Below are 19,896 nucleotides of genomic sequence, written 5' to 3' on the forward strand. Positions count from 1 at the left end.
GTGCATCTATGTATTAAATTTCTATTTTTAAAAAAAAGGACTATGCCCATGTATTAGACCTTATTTGATGCAATTTGATGAATCAGTGTGAAAGAGGGAAGTTGGGACTTGGTGTGAAGACAAAGAACCTTTATTTGGACTAGAAGCACACTCTAAAGTTGGGAGTTTGATCCATCAACCCATATCATGGCCATTTTCTTTGTAGACCAAGCCTAAACTTGCTAATTAGGCCTAAGTGCACGGTTGGGTAATTAATGCATGCTGGAGTGGAGTCAAGGTTCCAAACTTTGGAGTCTTTTAGTACTTTGAAAAGGGTATTTGAAACTGGTCTTAGATTGCCAAGTCCTTTGTAACAAAATTAAGTGGTTAGTGAAAAACAATTAAAGGTAGCAAGACAACTTTTCAATAAAATTCCTGAAAGAGATTTGGTTTCATAGAATGTTATGATCGCTGGCTATGGACTACATGGGCTTGGTCAACACACATTGGAGCTTTTTGCACAAATGCAAGATAGTGGAATGAAGCCAAACAACATCACCTTTGTGCATATTTTGTTTGCATGTAGTCATGCTGGTCTTCTAAGTGAGGGCTGGCAATACTATGGTTGCATGACTCAAGTCTATCAAATTGAGCCCAACATGGAACACTATTCTTGCATGTTTGATCTTCTTGGCCATGCAAGGCATCTAGATGAGGCAGAAAGATTTATTGAAGCTATGCATGTTAAACCTAATGCTAATGTATAGGGTGCATTGCTTGGTGCCTATCAAATTCATAAGAACATTGAGCTTGGAGAACGTGTTTCAAAATACCTTTTCATCTTAGACCCCACATACCCTAGATATTATGTCCTGCTATCAAATATGTATGTTGTGGTTGGCTTGTGGTAGAAGGTAACTAAGGTGCAACAAATGATGAAAGAGAGAAATTTGAAGAAGAGACCAGCATGCAGCATAATTGTTTTTCATGGAAAGGTTCATACATTTTATGTTGGAGATAAATCACATCCTTAATTTGATCAAATAGTTGTTGCAATGGAAATTCTCACTTAGAGGACATATTTAAGTAAGGGAAAATCTAATAGCTTGTCCTCCACATTGTGGAAAGGAAGAGAACACAGACGTGCTTAGCAGTCAAAGTGAGTTGATGACTATTACTATTGTACAATAAGCACAAGCTTGAAAACTTGTATTTGGCTTCCTACAAACCTTAAATAATGGGGTCATCACCACACTGCCACTAAATTCATGTGGTAAACTAAGAGGGGATAATGATTGTGAGAGATGGACATCACTTTCATGATTTTTGCAATTGATTGTGTTCTTGTAGAGATTGGTGATGCTTCTAATAATAGAAGAAACAATTGAATAACCACCTGTAGGTTTATGCATCTTTATGGCCTTCATGGAGCATCACAAATCTTGGTGTTACTTTGATTTCATCTTGAAGCTTTTTTCTATTTGTTTGAAGCTATCCTGGGTCAATCATTTTTCTCTAAAAAATTAATGACTTGAACTAACAACTATGTAGAAACCACAGATTTGTTAAAAAATAATGCTATCATAACAAAAGCATTTTTTGTTCTAATGGGAAATTTTTCATACCCACACTTTCTTCTTCATTATGGACTCCGTTTGGTTGGTTGTTCTTTATGCAATGACTAGTGCAAGTGGCATCTTACAATGTGGAATAGTCCTAGTGATCCCTAATCATGTACCCAACCTCATTGCCCCACTATGGGAAGTCCTTTTGAGAATATTAAACTATACATTCTCCTCCTAGGTGCTCTTAGCACTGCAAACAAAATGCACTGTCAAATTTTATAGTTGCACCATATTTTTTAGATTGTACCGTAGTGCAAGACCTATTGATGAGTCATAGAGATCCAAGGGGCCTAGAAGGCATGATATATGTGCTCAAAGGTCATATGGACCTAAACTGATGTAATCAAGCCTTTAAAGACATTAATATATAATAAGCTCAACATTGGTGTCAAAGGACCCAATTGTCAAGAATAATGTAATAATGGTAAAAATGACCAAATGATACAAATATGGGTGTTTAGGGTCTAGGTATTGGGATAATTGTTTTAAATCATAAAAATCATGATTAAGTCATTTTGATGCCTTTTTAATAGGTGCAAATAGGTAAATTTAGTTTGCAGGGAAATCTAGAATTTTGAATTCAAATAATAATAACTAGTTGGCAAACTAGGAGTTTTGAATGTTTAATTTAGTTTAATGATCATTGGGTTGTTGGATAGGGTTTGGGAAGGTGTTAGGAGGTTTATAAACCATGATCCATGACCAAGAATGGGTTATTGCTGGAAAAATCATAATTGTATAGACTATTGTTATGAGGGAATAAAGAATGGTATTTTGAATTGAAAATTTGAAAGCTTCTCTCAACTTTTTTTTATTGTTTGTCATTCAAGTCTATTTGGTTTGTGATCTAAATAATATATATAAATATACTATATAGAAAATATGGATTTCACTAGGTCTTATCACACAGACCACAATGCTTCAGCACCGACGTAAAGAATATAGCCAATATGCTTATGATTTCATTGCAAAAACTTCATCTAACTTAGATAATTTCATACGTTAATCAAAGCAACTTAATCAATGATTTCATTGCCAATATTGTGTCAATGCAAATATAAGACAATTATATTTTAAGAATTTGTTTATATGTCAAGTTAAAATTATAGAAAACATGCATCCAATACATGATACAAACCTGCATGGCCAATACAAGGAAATAAAGAACATAATGATATTTTCCCAAGATAATTGACTTCATGTCCAAACACGCATGAAGCAAAGTTATAATACCAGCTACTGCAGAGCTGCAAATCAATTTAGGTTTTTGATTAGCAAGACACAAAACAAATAAATAGAAAAAGAGTGCAAAGAACCTAGTAGACCAATTATATATATAACAAGCTGCTAAAGTCCCAACATATCCAAATCAATATAAAACAAGTGCAAAGAGTGAAGCAAATTGAATACAAGCATATGGGTTCAAAAGTTTGCAATTTTAAAATCTTGCTTTAGGAATGCAATATAGACACTAGTCACATGGTGTAGAGGATGAAGGATCTACCCACAAACTTGCAAACTCAAACACAATATGGACCCAAACCCATATGTTTCAATGGTGTTCCCAAAAGCACACATTGCCACCAAAGACTCCAAACTTGGATTTACCTTCACCAAGTGTTTCCTCCACCTCTACACACCTTAAAAAACTTCAACCAACATGTTTCTAAGGTTTCAAAACCCACAAATCTTTGGTAGATACAAAAAAGACCAGTTTTCCCCTTTACTAGGCTATTCTCTTCTTTGGATCAGCAGACCCTATTTTCTTGATTTTTCTCTGAAACTTTCCAAAACACCAAGAAAATAAATAGGCTTTTCAAATACCCTTTTGGGAGTTGTATAACATACTCAAAACTTAATATGGACTCCTTTGGAAAAATATGCCAAAAGTCATGATTGTCATTGTTTTTCAAGGGTAAAACATGAGGTTTTACAAAGCAACTATGCAATATACTTATCCCAACTCCACCAAATTCATAGATTTATCATATTTTGTGCCTAATTAGAAAAATCCATCATCAATTCCATCCTATGAGGACTTTTGATATGAAACCCCCAAATTCAAGCCTTAAAACCCTCAAAATCAAGGGTATCACCAATCTAGGTCAAGCGCACACTTCCAGGATCTAAAACTTAGGATTCACCATCTAGTCATCATGTCTTCAAAGAATATCAAATAAAAATTATACCTTGTTAAGCCAGATGTACGGCTGTATAACACCTAGCACTCATTTGGGTACCCAAATTAGTCCTTCCAGCACTCAACTTTGTATTTCTTTCACAATAACCTGCAAATCTTCACTTTTCTTGCATATTAGAGGTTAGTTTTGCATGTTAGTGCTATGGGTTCCATCTCAAGAAGCAGTTAAGAGTACACGTTGGATGGAACCCTCATTTCTTCATGTTAAACTAGGCAAAACTATGACTTTCAGCATGACAGCAGCTATAAAGATTTAAACCTGTTAATAAATGTATAAAATCTAATTCAAAGTCTCTTAATAACACTTTCCCAACATGAATGAAAGATTACACCACCAAAATATGCTTCAAATGTGCAAGAAAACTAAGAAATTTTATTCAATTCTTGATTGTCCGTACAATTTCTACACTATTCTGTACATACCAATATAGACACTAGTCATATTAAAAGTAATTTACTTTGGGATTGAAGATGTTTGGTGATCAAATTCATATGGGGGGATTAGTTACAAAGTGTTTATGCAATTATTTTGTTCTGGTGATATGATTAGAGGTCCTGTTGAACAGGCCCTAGATTAGTGACCCCAAAACCAAGGGTTTGGTGGCAAATGTGTTGTGTAAAGTTTAGAACCTTAAAATATTGAAAATCTATTATTTCTCAACCCCTAGAAGGACTGTTTCACCCTTTGGAATCGTAGGGTTCAGTGGAGTTGTGGGTTGCTGTGTAAAATTGGAGAATTAGGCCTAGTGTGGATAGGCTAGGGGTATCGGATCTTGGGTATGGTCCAAAAGGGTTGATATTGAAACTTAGGGAGGATGTATAGATCCCAAAAGGGTATCTTAATCAGGTTTTAGTTTCCCTATTTGTTTGGGAACTATTGGAGAGAAATCCAAATTAGTGACTGGTGAGGGCTACTAGCTTTAAGGCTAGATATGAATGTTGGGTAAGAGATTAGTTGTCCAAAATGAATGGATGGATGGAACATGGTGGAAAGGCCATGAGGAGATGATTCACAAAGGAAGAATGAAGGTTGAAGCCTTGGAAGAAGTTATGGTGTTTGGGAAACTCTAAGTGCACTTGGGGTAGCCTGGAAGGTAAGTCCTTGAGGGGACATTGGAGTAAAGAGTATGGTAACCTACTAAATTGAGTACGATAACTTTTCATTCCTCTAGGAAGTTGGTCATTGATGCCTTGATGACCTTCACAAGCATCAATTACAATGTTAGTAAATATAAGACAATATCAAAATACAAATTTTAAACTTCGGATGAAAAATTGGATATTACCTCGACAATTTAGTCGATCATATTCCAACTTCCATAAATGAGGTGTCATTCTTCATGGCCTTGATGATGTCTCTTCTTTCCCATTGAAAAGATGTTATTCAGCAATTCGATACCTATGATTATTGTGGAGAAAGTGTCTAAACTCATCAAACACCTGCTTTCTTAAAGTTCTCAAATGACGAAATTTCATCTTCGGACCACAAACTGGACATGTGAATTTTCCCTTTGTCTGAAGACCTACAAGATCATGTAGAAGTGGATCATGTACAATTATCATGCACAACTTAAACATTTGATAGTAATTTGTAAGCACTATAACAGACCAAAAATATGTGATATTAACAATATAACATACCACAAAAATGAGTTAACCTAGGGGCATCATGTATTGTCCATACAAGCATTGCATGGAATTGAAATTGTCGATGTCCTATTGGTCTAGAGATGTCATACATAGTGATGCCATTCCATAACTTCAAGAACTCATCAATTAGGGGCTCAATATACACATTCATATCTTTCACTTGGTATTTACCTAGTAATTGAATGAACATAAACATTACATTATTATTATGACCATTTTCATGCACTATTTATAAATTAATTTAGATAACTATAAAATGATAAAAATACCTGGCACAATCATTGACAACATTATGTGCTCCCTCTTTATGGACATCCAAGGAGGAATGTTATTATTAATAACAAAAATAGGCCACACTGAGTAAAAAAATCTCATATCTCCATATGGATTGACACCGTCCACTGCCAATGAAAGCTTCAAATTACGAGGTTCTTCTTTAAAGTGTGACCATGTTTCTTCTATATCTTTAAATCCAAAACCATGAGCAGGCATTCACATAATGTCATCTTGACTTCTACTGCATGCATGGTAATCCATAAATTATGCCAAGTTAGCGCACCTGAATAACTATTGAAGATGTGGAATAATGGGAATGTATCGAAGAACCTTGTAAGGCACTTTTTTTGTTATTTGATCTTATCAATATCTACTACTATGACAATCAGGGAATTCTACTACAAATTCATATTGTTTATGATATAGAATGTGATCATTGGGACATGCATGTATCGTTTGATACTTCATTCCAATCTGATCCATAATGTTAGATAATTCTCAGTACGAATGAGGCAAAATGTTTGATGGTGGTAACAAAAACTCACTAATCAACCTATAACAACAAGTATGCATTGTTAATATAATGAATAGTAATTGTATGATAACATTGAAGATGACAAAAATGACATACCTTAGCATACGTGACATTGCTACATTGGATATACCATTCATAACCTTTAAGTTCACCAACAACACTATAGCCAAGAGTAGAGTTGTTTGGGAGCCTTTGTATAAGGGCTCGTGTGCCTTCTCAAGTAAAGGTATATCAAGACCATCTTCATCATCATTATTAGATTCACTAGTACCATCATTGTGAGCCTCTTCATCACCTACCCCAATACCATCTTCTTCAATCATGTCCTCTGGCACATTATCATCTTCTTCCATGAGAGTGTTATCCTCAGCTTGGATATTCACACCTCCATGTTCCTCCAGTAGGAAATCCACATATAGCAATGGACAAAAATCGTGACCCCCTTCAACATGACCATGTTGCCTACAATGACTTTGGGCTGTTGTGATTAGAATTCTTCGAGTCTTTAATCCTTTACACTTCTTGCAAGGACAATAACATTTATTAGGTTTTCTTTAGAACTGAGCCCACAATGCAGCCATTGTCTCATTTTGTTCAGCGTTCATATTGTCGGGCGTGGTCTTTCTTCACAGGAAAATATATCTGCAAATAAATTGGACATGTTGTGATTAATGTTTATATCTACACATATGGTTTTTCTTGATTAATGTTTTCAAATGTAACTAAAATGATCCTATAATTTCTAGAAGGTGTAGATGTTTACAAAATGTGTAGTACCACCCTTCTACCAAAAAAACACACCTAGTATACAATAATGGATAAGATCAAGACAACATAATCTGGTCCTTCTATTGATACGCCTTTTGAAGGTTGAATAAGGTCCTAAGTTTTCTAACCCACTCTGTTTTATCTACTATACTTTCTGCTTTTAGCACAATTACACTATGTGCTGGAATAGAAAGCCATGAAACAAAGATCAACAACCATTTGAGCATAGAAGGTGCCAATTTAATATACAAATATGTGCACTTGTAGTTTGAAACTTGAACCCCAAAAAGACACACACCTTTTAGTACTATTTTGTATTAAACCTTGTTGTTGATTTTGAATGTAAGACTTATAGCTACAGCATCAGGACCATTTGCATTTTTTGAGTTTTTAGAACTTGATTTAGCTAGAGCTAGAGAATCAGAAGTACCATCATTAATTCATTTATTCAAAGACATTAATTCATTAAAAAATTTTGTGGTGCTTACTAGATAATCAAGAAAACCAAATACTCCATATAAAATTACACAATGGATAAACAGACAGAAATAGTCAATCTCATTTTTTCGTTACTTGATTTAGAAGTTTAAAGGTTCCAATTACAAAATAGTTTTGGTATCCTTTGGAGAACTTTTGAAAAAGACCAAAAGCCTTTACAATCACAAGAGATCAACTTATAGTATACTTAAATGTTAGTAAAGATCTACATTGTAAAGTTTCCTGGAAGTGACTGGCACACATTACAATTACTATGCCACTTAGGCACCACGACATTGCCACATAGGCACTACGATAAACTTAACTATTTCTATTGGTTGGAGAGGCTATGGTGAATTAAAGTATATTTTTGTGAAGGAAGAAGGTATGCTCATCAAAACCTTATTAGAGTAGCTAGAAATATAATAGTAAAGTTCGCAATAAATCTTCATGTGAGAATCTTTTCCATGAAGAGTTGGGCTGCTAATAACTTCATAGTCCACATATTCAGTTGATGGTATAAATAGCTATGTAGTTCGTACTTCTAGCCATCTTAAGCTAGGCATTACTTTCTTATGTCAATCATATTTCCTAAATTGGGCATAGCAAGTCAGCAAGAACAAGGCACATCAAATCCTTTAAGAGCACTCAAAAGTCTTGGCACTAATTGGTGGATACTCGGTGGATACTCGCTGTAACAACTTGGTCATCCATTGCTATCTGGGATCTTAGTCATCCATTACTATTTTAAGAAAGATATTGTCAAATATTGTAGTTTGATGTTTACCAATATGAGAAATTAGAAGATAAGGAATCACATTAAGAAGTCAAATGATATGAAGGTATCATGTCAATACTAATGATAAATTAATTCAATCAAATAAAACATATTCATATGGAATTATTGAATAAGACCACTCTTAAAGAGGAGAGATCCACTTTTAGAGTAGGCCTCCGGTGTTCATCATTTACCTTGACATCCTAGTAGGTGCTTCCAGGTCTACCAAGACACAAACAAATATGTTGCCATGCATCCTCTTTTGAATAGGGCAGCCAAAACCATATGTCTATAAAGGGCTTTCACAAGCCCACATCTTTGATATATGGGATATTTATGACTTCCACTTGGCCTGTAAGTCAGGCATGTTTAATACATAAAGAAGAATGCCTAATCACTTGAAGAAGAATAGATACATATATACTTGAAGGTGCTTTCCCATGATTAGCTTCTCTGAGAATGCTCCCACATGCATGGCTAGCAAATCTCCCCAAAGTGTTGGAAGCATTTAGTTGAACAAAAGCATGTTGTGTATTAACTGATTCAAAGGTCTTTCTTTTCTTCTAATTTTCTCCATAAGTTGATATTCCTTGCAAGGATGGAATCAACTACACAATATCTGAAAGGCAATGCTTTTGACTACTTATTTTTGGAGTTATGTTAGATGTGTTACCATGACAAGTTAAAGAATCTAATGTTTGACCTATAAGATGTATACCTCATGCATTAGCTAGATGATATTCAATTAAAAATAGAAGGCATACAACAGACACAATTGACATGCCCAACCCAACATGCTACCATTTTCCATCTCAAAAGTATAGTGAATTAGAAATAGAAACTTGCATGCTGGGGGGATCATGTGAAAGCTAGTTGCAAAGCTTTTGAATACAGTTGATGTTTGACCACCAGTTGAAGTCTTAACAAGAGAAGACCTTAACTATTGAATGGAATTCCTATGCACTAATGATATTCTTGTTGTATATGAAAAACTAGTTTTCCAATGACTAGAATGTGATGGGAGCCCCTCCTTTGGAGAATCCATTACTTTTCTTAGATGATTATCCTCCATTGATGGATAACCTAAAGTGTCTCCCAGATGCAATGGAGACTTTGAAGAAGTGAGATCATGGTTAAAATAATACTTTGTAGCTAATGACAGTTTATTAAAAGAATGGATACTTGCAGGGTTGAGTGTGGATGTATTGACTCCATAATTGTGTCCACCAGATGAGGGGCTTGAGCCAGTCTGCCATACATTCTTATGATTTGGTTCAGACATCAACCTAGTGTTAAAAAGTAAACTTCCAATAGAAGTTTTTCCAATATTATTAATTAAGGACAACTAAGAGTTCCTATCCCATGTAGTTGATGGACCATACTTTCCTCCTTGCTGAATACCCTACACAACACTTAGATGATTTGATGGTGAAGATTCAACAAGAAAATTATGTTTTGGTAAATATCAAGATAATGGCATTCCCTTGTCAAACTCAAATACATCATCTGCTAGAGATGAAAATCTTGACTGCAAGCACCCTTGGCCCTGAAGATCAAAATCTGTAAATGCATCAAGATTAGACACAGATTCTGACATTAAATTTGAAATTTTTGTTATCTCTTTCACTAAAGATGATTGACCATTGTCTAAAGGCTCATTTAGATATAAACAGGGGAGAAAGACTTCTTTTGAAGGCATGGAAGACTAGATAATCATAAGATAACCATAGTAAATTCTAGCCTAAGATATAAGACAGTTCTGATATGCATAAAGGGAGCATAGGAATTAAGGAAGGATTGATGGAAGAAGGGAGGGGAAGATAGTAAGGAAGTACCTTCATTTGGTCAACAATGATGAAGAGTTTGACCTTATTTGAAGGGTGGTAATTGTGAAAGGCTGTGACCAATGCAAGGGTCACATGTGGTGAAGAGAAGTGACTCTTACATTGTAAGATATAAAGAAGAGGTTTCGTTTAAGGAGGGCATCCAAGGGAGATAAAGTTGGGGAATAACATATTAATTTAAAGTGGTGATTCAATTTTTATGATAGGTGTTGAACCTTTCATGAATAATATATAAAAGAAGAAATTTTTTTATGATCATTTACTATTCATCACTTCCAAATACATTAAATCAACACACAATCATCACTCCTCAATTTATGAATTACAACATTAATTTAGTCATCATTCACTAACTATCAAATTTTCAAATCAAAGGAAATCATTCTATCATTCATCAAACATCAATTGGGAATCAAATAGACTTGCAATCAATTCTTCAATTAATTCAATCAGTCTATATTAATCATTCAATCGTCCTGAGTGAATAAAGAAATATAAAAGACAAGAAGACCATATGATTTAGATTATTGGATATTCTTATTTGGTCTTTAGCTATAAACTCATGTTTTTTTGAAATCTTAACTAGTGCTATGTTTATGCCTATTATTGGCCTGATTTTGTTGATAAAATTTTAACTAGGGTATTGGAGAAAGAAGAGCTGATCAAATTTTAGAACTGCAAGAAACTTCCCTGGAGGGCTTGAAGGAACTAGTTATATCTTTGAATGTATTTAAAAGTATTTTTTGAAAAATGAATTTATGTGGGAAGATCTTTGCTAAGTAATACATTAATTTTGTTTTGCAGCTCCATGATCTGCAGATACAAAACATGTTCAAGAGTATGGCTCACCAAGTCCTTGGTTGAAACAAAAAGAGTTGTTCCTTGTGTTAGGCCTTATTTTTTGTAATATATGACCTCTTCTATGCCAAAAAATGGCATTCATTCTTGAAGTATGAGGAAAAGCTACTTTTTCCCTTAAAATGTAGACAGAGGATATAACTTCTAAAATTCAGGAAGTGTGAGATACTCATCCTCTAATCATATGAGCAACATGAGTTGTGTATTTTTAGATACCTCTTGATGCTTCTTGGAAGCTCATTCCACATAATTTACATGAGCTAGAGGGTTCTTTGAAGTCCAATTCAATATGAGAATTATTCTTAAAAGATACTGTGTTCTCTTCGGACTTTGGAGCTTTAGTGGTAGCTCAGAAATTGTCAAAAATTACTAATTCAGTTCCATGGACTAAGAAGGTGTTGAGTTCTAGATTGGGTAAGAAGACTAGGCACAAGGTCTACATGGAATACCTGATCAAATGGAAGGGAAAGCTAGATATTAAAGCTACATGGATACCAGTGACTAATTTCAAGAAGAAGGGAATAGATCTCAACTTGATTTCTCCCAAAGTCTCATGAGGACTTCTTTTGTTGGGGAGAATGGTGTAGTAGCAGTCTAGGACATGTCAAGGTCCTATTGAAATTTTTTTATGTTTGGCTCTTTGATGGGCCATGGTATCTAATAATAGATAAATGAAATCTCAAAGTGATATCCAAGTGCATCTTGGCATGTTTTCTAAGTCAAAATTCAAAAGTTGTGGAAAAATATGTAAAGTTGCATTCCCTAGGTAAAAAGTTGTCAATGGGTCCAATTGTCTCTAGGAGTATAGTATATGATCCAAGGCCTAGAATGGCATGGAATAGAGTCTAGACTCATGTGAGATTGGGGAACCATTTGGTAAGGTTCTACACACCTAGGCTAAAAGGAACCAAACATTTCCAAAAGTTGTCAAGAAATTGAAAAGTTGTCAAGTTGCAATTTTGACAACTTTATGTGAAACTTTTGTAACTTGGTTCAATATTTTACCAATTAGTCACCCACTCCTAGAATTCTGTTTGGGGAAGGTTTAGGAAGGCTATTTAAACCCATCCAAACTAGTTTGTATGGTTGGATGTTGTGTTTTTCAACTAGAAGCAATTGAATGCTGACCAATTTTGACTATACAGCTATGCAATGGTGCACATCCACAATCATAGTGATTGAAAATTGAGTTATTTTACATTTAGTAGTTAGAGTATGTGGTCTTGATATTTTGTACATAACTGTGTGTATTCTTGATTAGTTTTGTTGGGTTAATACTTATTATTTTGTACTCTGCTGGTCACTGGACAAACCCAAGCAGTTTCAAAAGAATGGAGTCTAGATTCATTTCTTGTGGTTAAAAATGCATGGAATTATGGGAAATGAAAGTAGACTCTATATACATTATGTCATTTTTTATTGGAATGGAGGAGTTGTAGTTTGCTATTGTTACCAGCCATCCCTAAGCGTGAGAATATATTTTGTATTTCCAAACACCAACTTTAGTTGTAGGCTCCATTCATTGCTTATCTTTTGAACAATTGAAGATAAAATAGGGCTACACAGCAAGGACATTGATGTAGTACATATCATATGCCAGATTGTATAGAGCAGCATTACAATGGCATGCCACAAATCCTATTTATCTTAAGTGTGTCTCTATGGACTATTGATCAAACCTTCAGCGTGCTCATCTATTGATTGACTCTAGAAATAATTAACACATGCTCAAATATTTGATAATTGTAATTAATATGTTTATAAGCTATACAACTATCAAGAAGACAAATTATAATTAAAATTCTTAAATTTGATCAAAACACTAAGTTAAACATGTTGCAATGATCTCGTGGGAATACATAGGCATTCCAGTGCTATAAGGATAGATTAACATAATTCTGAAGCATGTTCTACTAAATGTGGTTTAATATTGGTTCACTTAAATTATCAGGTTATCTGATCACCTAAGAGACACTAGTGCCCCATATGCATGTAATGCTAAAACATATAAATATTCCTTCAGAAGTATCCACCTTAATGGATTTAGAAGAGATGAAGAATTTTTATTTTAAACTCGCCTTTGTGCATTACTCAACTTATGGTTCTAGAGGAAACAACAGTGTTCTTGTTTTAGGAAAAAATTTACCAACAGCCTATTGTTTAAGAACAAATACTTTCTTCTTGACCTTAACACTTTTTGACATTATTTAATTTGGTATATATTTGTCGTAAATTTTTGTATAGAATAGTGCGCTAAAATAAGCATAAAATTGTGGAGCTGAAATCAGAACTTTCTTAAAGGAAGACAAGGTTTTATTTGGAATCTGAAAATTAACTTTTGACCAATAGACTGAGAGGACTTACCCATAATTTTGGCACTATGCTTCATCATCTGTTCAAGATTATATCTGTGTCTTCAATCTATGAGCAAAGAGCAAGTTTGATCATTAATTTTAACTGTTTCATGGGGCTCTAATGTTTTCTATTTTACAGCTAACCAACTATTGAAGAATTCATCTACCTCTGATTTTGCTTTGCAAAAGAGACCACTTCTACAGATTACCATCAGCCTGTTATAAGTTGAATCATCCCAATAGTCACTCTTTAAAACATGTTGATGCCACTTATCACCTATCTTGTATAGCCTTAGAATAAATATCAGTTATGCTTATTACACTGTCCAGATTCTCATTAAGACTTACAAATGGCATTTGAGTGCCTTCTTGCCTCTTTGATCTATTACTCATTGAATGCATTACTCATTATGTGTGTTGGTCAAAATTTCAACCAACACGGGCTCATCTTTAACAAAAGTCATCACAATTCGACCAAATGGACCCCAAATTATCAGATGGTCAAAGGTTTTGGTCAAAAATTTGAGTCAAATGTACTAGTGGTGTCCTATACAAGGTTGCATTATGATGCATGGGCTAACACAAGCATGTGACAATTTGATGTCGGCTGCGATCATAAAAGCGTTAGCGCACCGGATCCCATCAGAACTCCGCAGTTAAGCGCGCTTGGGCCAGAGTAGTACTGGGATGGCTGATCCCCCGGGAAGTCCCAGTGTTGCACCCTTCTTTTACTATTTTAACCATTTGGTTGTGTCATTGATGTATTTGTGCTGCTCCTGTGCTTTTCAAAGCCTATTTTAAATCTCTCATCCCCCTCTCATCGCATACCCTGACTCACGTTCATCGTGAGTAGTCAATAAGTTAGTGCTAGACAAGGCCCATCCCAGGCACCAAAGGCACTGTAAAACTTATGTTCCTCAACAAAGTAATCTCCATAAGGATGACACGGTTGATGGGACAACCGATTCTTGTGATGAGGAAAGTAAGAGCTTACAAGATAGGGAAATTGATCCAAGAACTTTCAGGGGCCATAACGTTTGACCCGCATCTCCATTCTTCTTCAATCTATCCACGTGGCTTCATTGGGAGGAGTTGTTTCGAGAGATACCCGTGCCTCTCTTCCTATTGGCACCTTTCGAGTGCTGGATAAGGTGCATTCTCAGTGTCAAAGTGTTTTTCACTCTCCCGTGCATTCTAGGTGCTCGATAAGGTGCACACCGAGTGCTCGATAAGGCGCATCCTGTACAAGGTTGCATTATGATGCATGGGCTAACATGAGGGTGTGAGAGTTTGATGTCTAGTGCGATCATACCAGCGTTAGTGCACCGGATCCCATCAAAACTCCACAGTTGAGCGCGCTTGGGCCGGAGTAGTACTGGAATGGGTGACCTCTCGGGAAGTCATGGTGTTGCACCCTTCACTTACTTTTTTGAACATCCGATTGTGTCATTGTTTTATTTGCGCTACTCTCGTGCTCCTCAAAGCCCATTTTCAATCTCCCATCCCCCTCTCATCGCGTACCCCGACTCACATTCATCGTGAGCGCTCGATAAGTTAGTGCCTAAAAGGCCCATCCCAACCACCAAAGGCACTGTAAAACTTATGTTCCTCAACAATGTAATCTCCATAAGGATGAAAGGTCAATGGGACAATCGATTCTTGTAATGAGGAAAGCAAGAGCTTACAAGATTAGGAAATTGATCCAAGAACTTCTAGGGGCCATAACGTTTGACCCGCATCTCCGTTCTTCTTCAAACTATCCACGTGGCTTCATTGGGAGGATTCGCTCAGAGAGATGCATGTGCCTCTCTTCCTATTGGCACCTTTTGAGTAATAATAAGGTGCGTTCTCAGTGACGAAGTGTTTTTTACTCTCCCGTGCATTCTGGGTGCTCGATAAGGTGTGCTCTGAGTGCTCGATAAGGTGCATCCTGTACAAGGTTGCATTATGATGCATGGGCTAACATGAGGCTGTGAGATTTTGATGTTGGGTGTGATCATACAAGCGTTAATGCACAGGATCCCATCAGAACTCCACAGTTGAGCGCGCTTGGGCCGGAGTAGTACCGGGATGGGTGACCTCTAGGGAAGTTCCAGTGCTGCACCCTTCATTTACTTTTTTGAGCATCCGATTGTGTCATTGTATTTTCACTACTCTCATGCTCCTTAAAGCCCATTTTTAATCTCTCATCCCCCTCTCATCGCGTACCCTGACTCACGTTCATCGTGAGCGGTCGATAAGTTAGTGCTAGATAAGGCCCATCCCAGGCACCAAAGGCAGTGTAAAACTTATGTTCCTCAACAAAGAAATCTCCATAAGGATGAAACAGTCAATGGGAAAACTGATTCTTGTGATGAGGAAAGCAAGAGCTTACAAGATAGGGAAATTGATCCAAGAACTTCTGAGGACCATAACGTTTGACCCGCATCTCCGTTCTTCTTTAAACTATCCACATGGCTTCATTGGGAGGAGTTGTATGGAGAGATACCCGTGCCTCTCTTCCTATTGGCACCTTTCGAGTGCTGGATAAGGTGTGTTCTCAGTGTCAAAGTGTTTTCTACTCTCCTGTGCATTCTGGGTGCTCGATAAGGCGCGTCCTAGACAAGGTTGACTTATGATGCATGGGCTAATAGGAGGGTGTGATAGTTTGATTTTGGGTGCAATCATACCAACATTAGTGCACCGGATCCCATCAGAACTCCGTAGTTGAGCGCGCTTGGGCCGGAGTAGTATTGCGATGGGTGACCTCCTGGGAAGTCCAGGTGTTGCACCCTTCATTTTACTTTTTGAGCATCCCATTGTGTCATTGTTGTACTTGCGCTACTCCTGTGCTCCTCAAAGCCCATTTTAAATCTCCCATCCCCATCTCATCGCGTACCCCAACTAACATTCATCGTGAGCTGTTGATAAGTTTGTGCTAGATAAGGCCCATCCCAAGCACCAAAGGCACTGAAAAACTTATGTTCCTCAACAAAGTAATCTCCATAAGGATGAAACAGTCGATGGGACAACCAATTTATGTGATGAGGAAAGCAAGAGCTTACAAGATTGGGAAATTGATCCAAGAACTTTCGGGGGCCATAACGTTTGACCAGCATCTTTGTTCTTCTTCAAACTATCCATGTGGCTTCATTCGGAGGAGTTTTTTGGAGAGATAACCATGCCTCTCTTCCTATTGGTGCCTTTCGAGTGTCGGATAAGGTGCATTCTTAGTTTCGAAGTGTTTTTTACTCTCTCGTACATTTTGGGTGCTCGATAAGGTGCGCTCCAAGTGCTCGATAAGGCGCATCCTATACAAGGTTGCATTATGATGCATTAGCTAACATGAGGGTGTGAGAGTTTGATGTCGGGTGAGATCATACCAGTGTTAGTGCACCGGATCCCATCAGAACTCTGCAGTTAAGCGCACTTGGGCCGGAGTAGTACTGGGATGGGTGAACTCTCAGGAAATCCCGGTGTTGCACCCTTCATTTACTTTTTTGAGCATCTAGTTGTCTCATTTTTGTATTTTCACTGCTCCCGTGCTCCTCAGAGCCCATTTTCAATCTCCCATCCCCTTCTCATCACATACCCCGATTCACGTTCATCGTAAGCGATCGATAAGTTAGTGCTAGATAAGGCCCATCCTAGGCACCAAAGGCACTACAAAACTTATGTTCCTCAACAAAGTAATCTGCATAAGGATTAAATGGTCAATCGGACAACCGATTCTTGTGATGAGGAAAGCAAGAGCTTACAAGATCAAGAAATTGATCAATAAACTTTTGGGGGCCATAACGTTTGACACGCACCTTCGTTCTTCTTCAAACTATCCACATGGCTTCAATGGGAGTTGTCTGGAGAGATATCGGTGCCTCTCTTCCTATTGGTTCCTTTCGAGTGTTGGATAAGGTGCATTCTCAGTGTTGAAGAGTTTTCTACTGTCCCGTGCATTCTGGGTGCTCGATAAGGTGTGCTCTGAGTGCTTGATAAGGCGCGTCCTATACAAGGTTTCATTATGATGCATGGGCTAACATGAGGGTGTGAGAGTTTCATGTCGGGTGTGCTCATACCAATGTTAGTGCACCCGATCCCATCAGAACTCCGCAGTTGAGCGTGCTTAGGCCGGAGTACTACTGGGATGGGTGACCTGCCGGGAAGTCCCGGTGTTGCACCCTTCTTTTACTATTTTGACCATCTGGTTGTGTCATTCTTGTATTTGCACTGCTCCCATGCTCCTTAAAGCCCATTTTCAATCTCCCATCCCCCTCTCATCGGGTACCCCGACTCACATTCATCGTGAGTGGTCGATAAGTTAGTGCTAGACAAGGCCCATCCCAGGCACCAAAGGCACTATAAAACTTATGTTCCTCAACAAAGTAATCTCCATAAGGATGAAACGGTTGATGGGACAATCGATTCTTGTGATGAGGAAAGCAAGAGCTTACAAGATCGAGAAATTGATCCAAGAACTTCTAAGGGCCATAACGTTTGACCCGCACGTCCATTCTTCTTCAAACTATCCATGTGGCTTCATTGGGAGGATTTGTTTGGAGAGATACCTGTGCCTCTCTTCCTATTCGTTCCTTTCAAGTGTCGGATAAGGTGCGTTCTCAGTGTCGAAGTGTTTTCTACTCTCTCGTGCATTCTGGGTGCTCGATAAGGTGAGCTCTGAGTGCTCGATCAGGCGCATCCTGTACAAGGTTGCATTATGATGCATGGGCTTATACGAGGGTGTGAGAGTTTGATGTCGGGTGCAATCATACCAGCGTTAGTGCATCGGATCCCATCAGAACTCCGCAGTTGAGCGCGCTTGGGCCGGAGTAGTACTGGGATGGGTGACCTCCCGGAAAGTCTTGGTATTGCACCTTCTTTTATTTTTTTGAGCATTCGGTTGTGTCATTGTTGTATTTGCACTACTCCCATCCTCATCAAAGTCCATTTTCAATCTCCCATCCCCGTCTCATCATGTACCCCGACTCATGTTCATTGTGAGCGGTCGATAAGTTAGTGCTAGATAAGGCCCATCCCAGGCACCAAAGGCACTGTAAAACTTATGTTCCTCAACAAAGTGATCTCCATAAGGATTAAACAGTCGATCGGATAACCGATTCTTGTGATGAGGAAAGAAAGAGCTTACAAGATCGGGAAATTGATCCAAGAACTTTTGAGGGCCATAATGTTTAACCCGCACCTCTGTTCTTCTTCAAACTATCTGTGTGGCTTCATTCGGAGGAGTTGTTTGGAGAGATACCCCTGCCCCTCTTCCTATTGGTGCCTTTTGAGTGCCAGATAAAGTGCATTCTCAGTGTCGAAGTGTTTTCTACTATCCCATGCATTCTAGGTGCTCGATAAGGTGCGCTCCAAGGGCTCAATAAGGCGTGTCCTGTACAAGGTTGCATTATGATGCATGGGCTAACACGAGGGTGTGAGAGTTTGATAGCGAGTGCAATCATACAAGTGTTAGTGCACCAGATCCCATCAGAACTTTGCAGTTGAGCGCTCTTGGGCTGTAGTAGTACTGGGATGGGTGACCTCCCAGGAAGTCTCGATGTTGCACCCTTCTTTTACTTTTTTGAGCATCCATTTGTGTCATTGTTATATTTGCACTACTCCCATGCTTCTCAAAGCCCATTTTCAATCTCCCATCCCCCTCTCATCACGTACCCCAACTCACATTCATCATGAGCGCTCGATAAGTTAGTGCTAGATAATGCCCATCCTAGGCACCAAAGGCACTGTAAAACTTATGTTCCTCAACAAAGTAATCTCCATAAGAATGAAATGGTCGATCGGACAATCGATTCTTCTGATGAGGTAAGCAAGAGCTTACAAGATCGAGAAACTGATCTAAGAACTTCCAAGAGCCATAACGTTTTACCCGCATCTCCGTTCTTCTTCAAACTATCTACGTAGCTTCATTGGGAGGAGTTGTTTGGAGAGATACCCATGCCTCTCTTCCTATTGGCACCTTTCGAGTGCTAGATAAGGTGTGTTCTTAGTGTCGAAGTGCTTTTTAATCTCCTATGCATTCTAGATGCTCGATAAGGTGTGCTCTGAGGGCTCGATAAGGCACATCCTCTAGAAGGTTGCATTATGATGCATGGGCTAAGATGAGGGTGTGAGAGTTTGATGTCGGGTGTGATCATACCAGCGTTAGTGCACCGGATCCCATCAGAACTCCGCAGTTGAGCACGCTTGGGCCAAAGTAGTACTGGGATGGGTGACCTCCCGGGAAGGCCCGGTGTTGCACCCTTCATTTACTTTTTTGAACATCTGATTGTGTCATTGTTGTATTTGTGCTGCTCTCGTGCTCCTCAAAGCCCGTTTTCAATCTCCCATCCCCCTCTCATCGCGTACTGCGACTCACGTTCTTCGTGAGCGCTCGATAAGTCAGTGCTAGATAAGGCCCATCCCAGCCACCAAAGGCACTGTAAAACTTATGCTCCTCAACAAAGTAATCTCCATAAGGATGAAACGGTCGATCGGACAACCGATTCTTGTGATGAAGAAAGCAAGAGCTTACAAGATAGGGAAATTGATCCAAGAACTTCCGGGGGCCATAACATTTGA

At 38.0% G+C, this 19,896-nt stretch overlaps 7 pseudogenes; all 7 read left to right on the forward strand.

Annotated features, from left to right (window-relative positions):
• The first annotated feature begins 13,949 nt into the window (after nt 1-13,949).
• LOC149567804 (5S ribosomal RNA) lies at nt 13,950-14,068 on the forward strand (annotated as a pseudogene).
• Nucleotides 14,069-14,642: 574 nt separating this feature from the next.
• LOC149567805 (5S ribosomal RNA) lies at nt 14,643-14,761 on the forward strand (annotated as a pseudogene).
• Nucleotides 14,762-15,332: 571 nt separating this feature from the next.
• Nucleotides 15,333-15,451, forward strand: LOC149567806 (5S ribosomal RNA; annotated as a pseudogene).
• A 548-nt stretch (nt 15,452-15,999) lies between these two features.
• On the forward strand, nt 16,000-16,118 carry LOC149567807 (5S ribosomal RNA; annotated as a pseudogene).
• A 574-nt stretch (nt 16,119-16,692) lies between these two features.
• On the forward strand, nt 16,693-16,811 carry LOC149567808 (5S ribosomal RNA; annotated as a pseudogene).
• Nucleotides 16,812-18,075: 1,264 nt separating this feature from the next.
• On the forward strand, nt 18,076-18,194 carry LOC149567809 (5S ribosomal RNA; annotated as a pseudogene).
• Nucleotides 18,195-19,460: 1,266 nt separating this feature from the next.
• On the forward strand, nt 19,461-19,579 carry LOC149567810 (5S ribosomal RNA; annotated as a pseudogene).
• Nucleotides 19,580-19,896: the final 317 nt, after the last annotated feature.

The sequence above is a fragment of the Cupressus sempervirens genome, chromosome 3 (assembly GCF_028749045.1).
Source record: "Cupressus sempervirens isolate cs-2001-9-10 chromosome 3, ASM2874904v1, whole genome shotgun sequence".
NCBI classification, from domain to species: domain Eukaryota; kingdom Viridiplantae; phylum Streptophyta; class Pinopsida; order Cupressales; family Cupressaceae; genus Cupressus; species Cupressus sempervirens.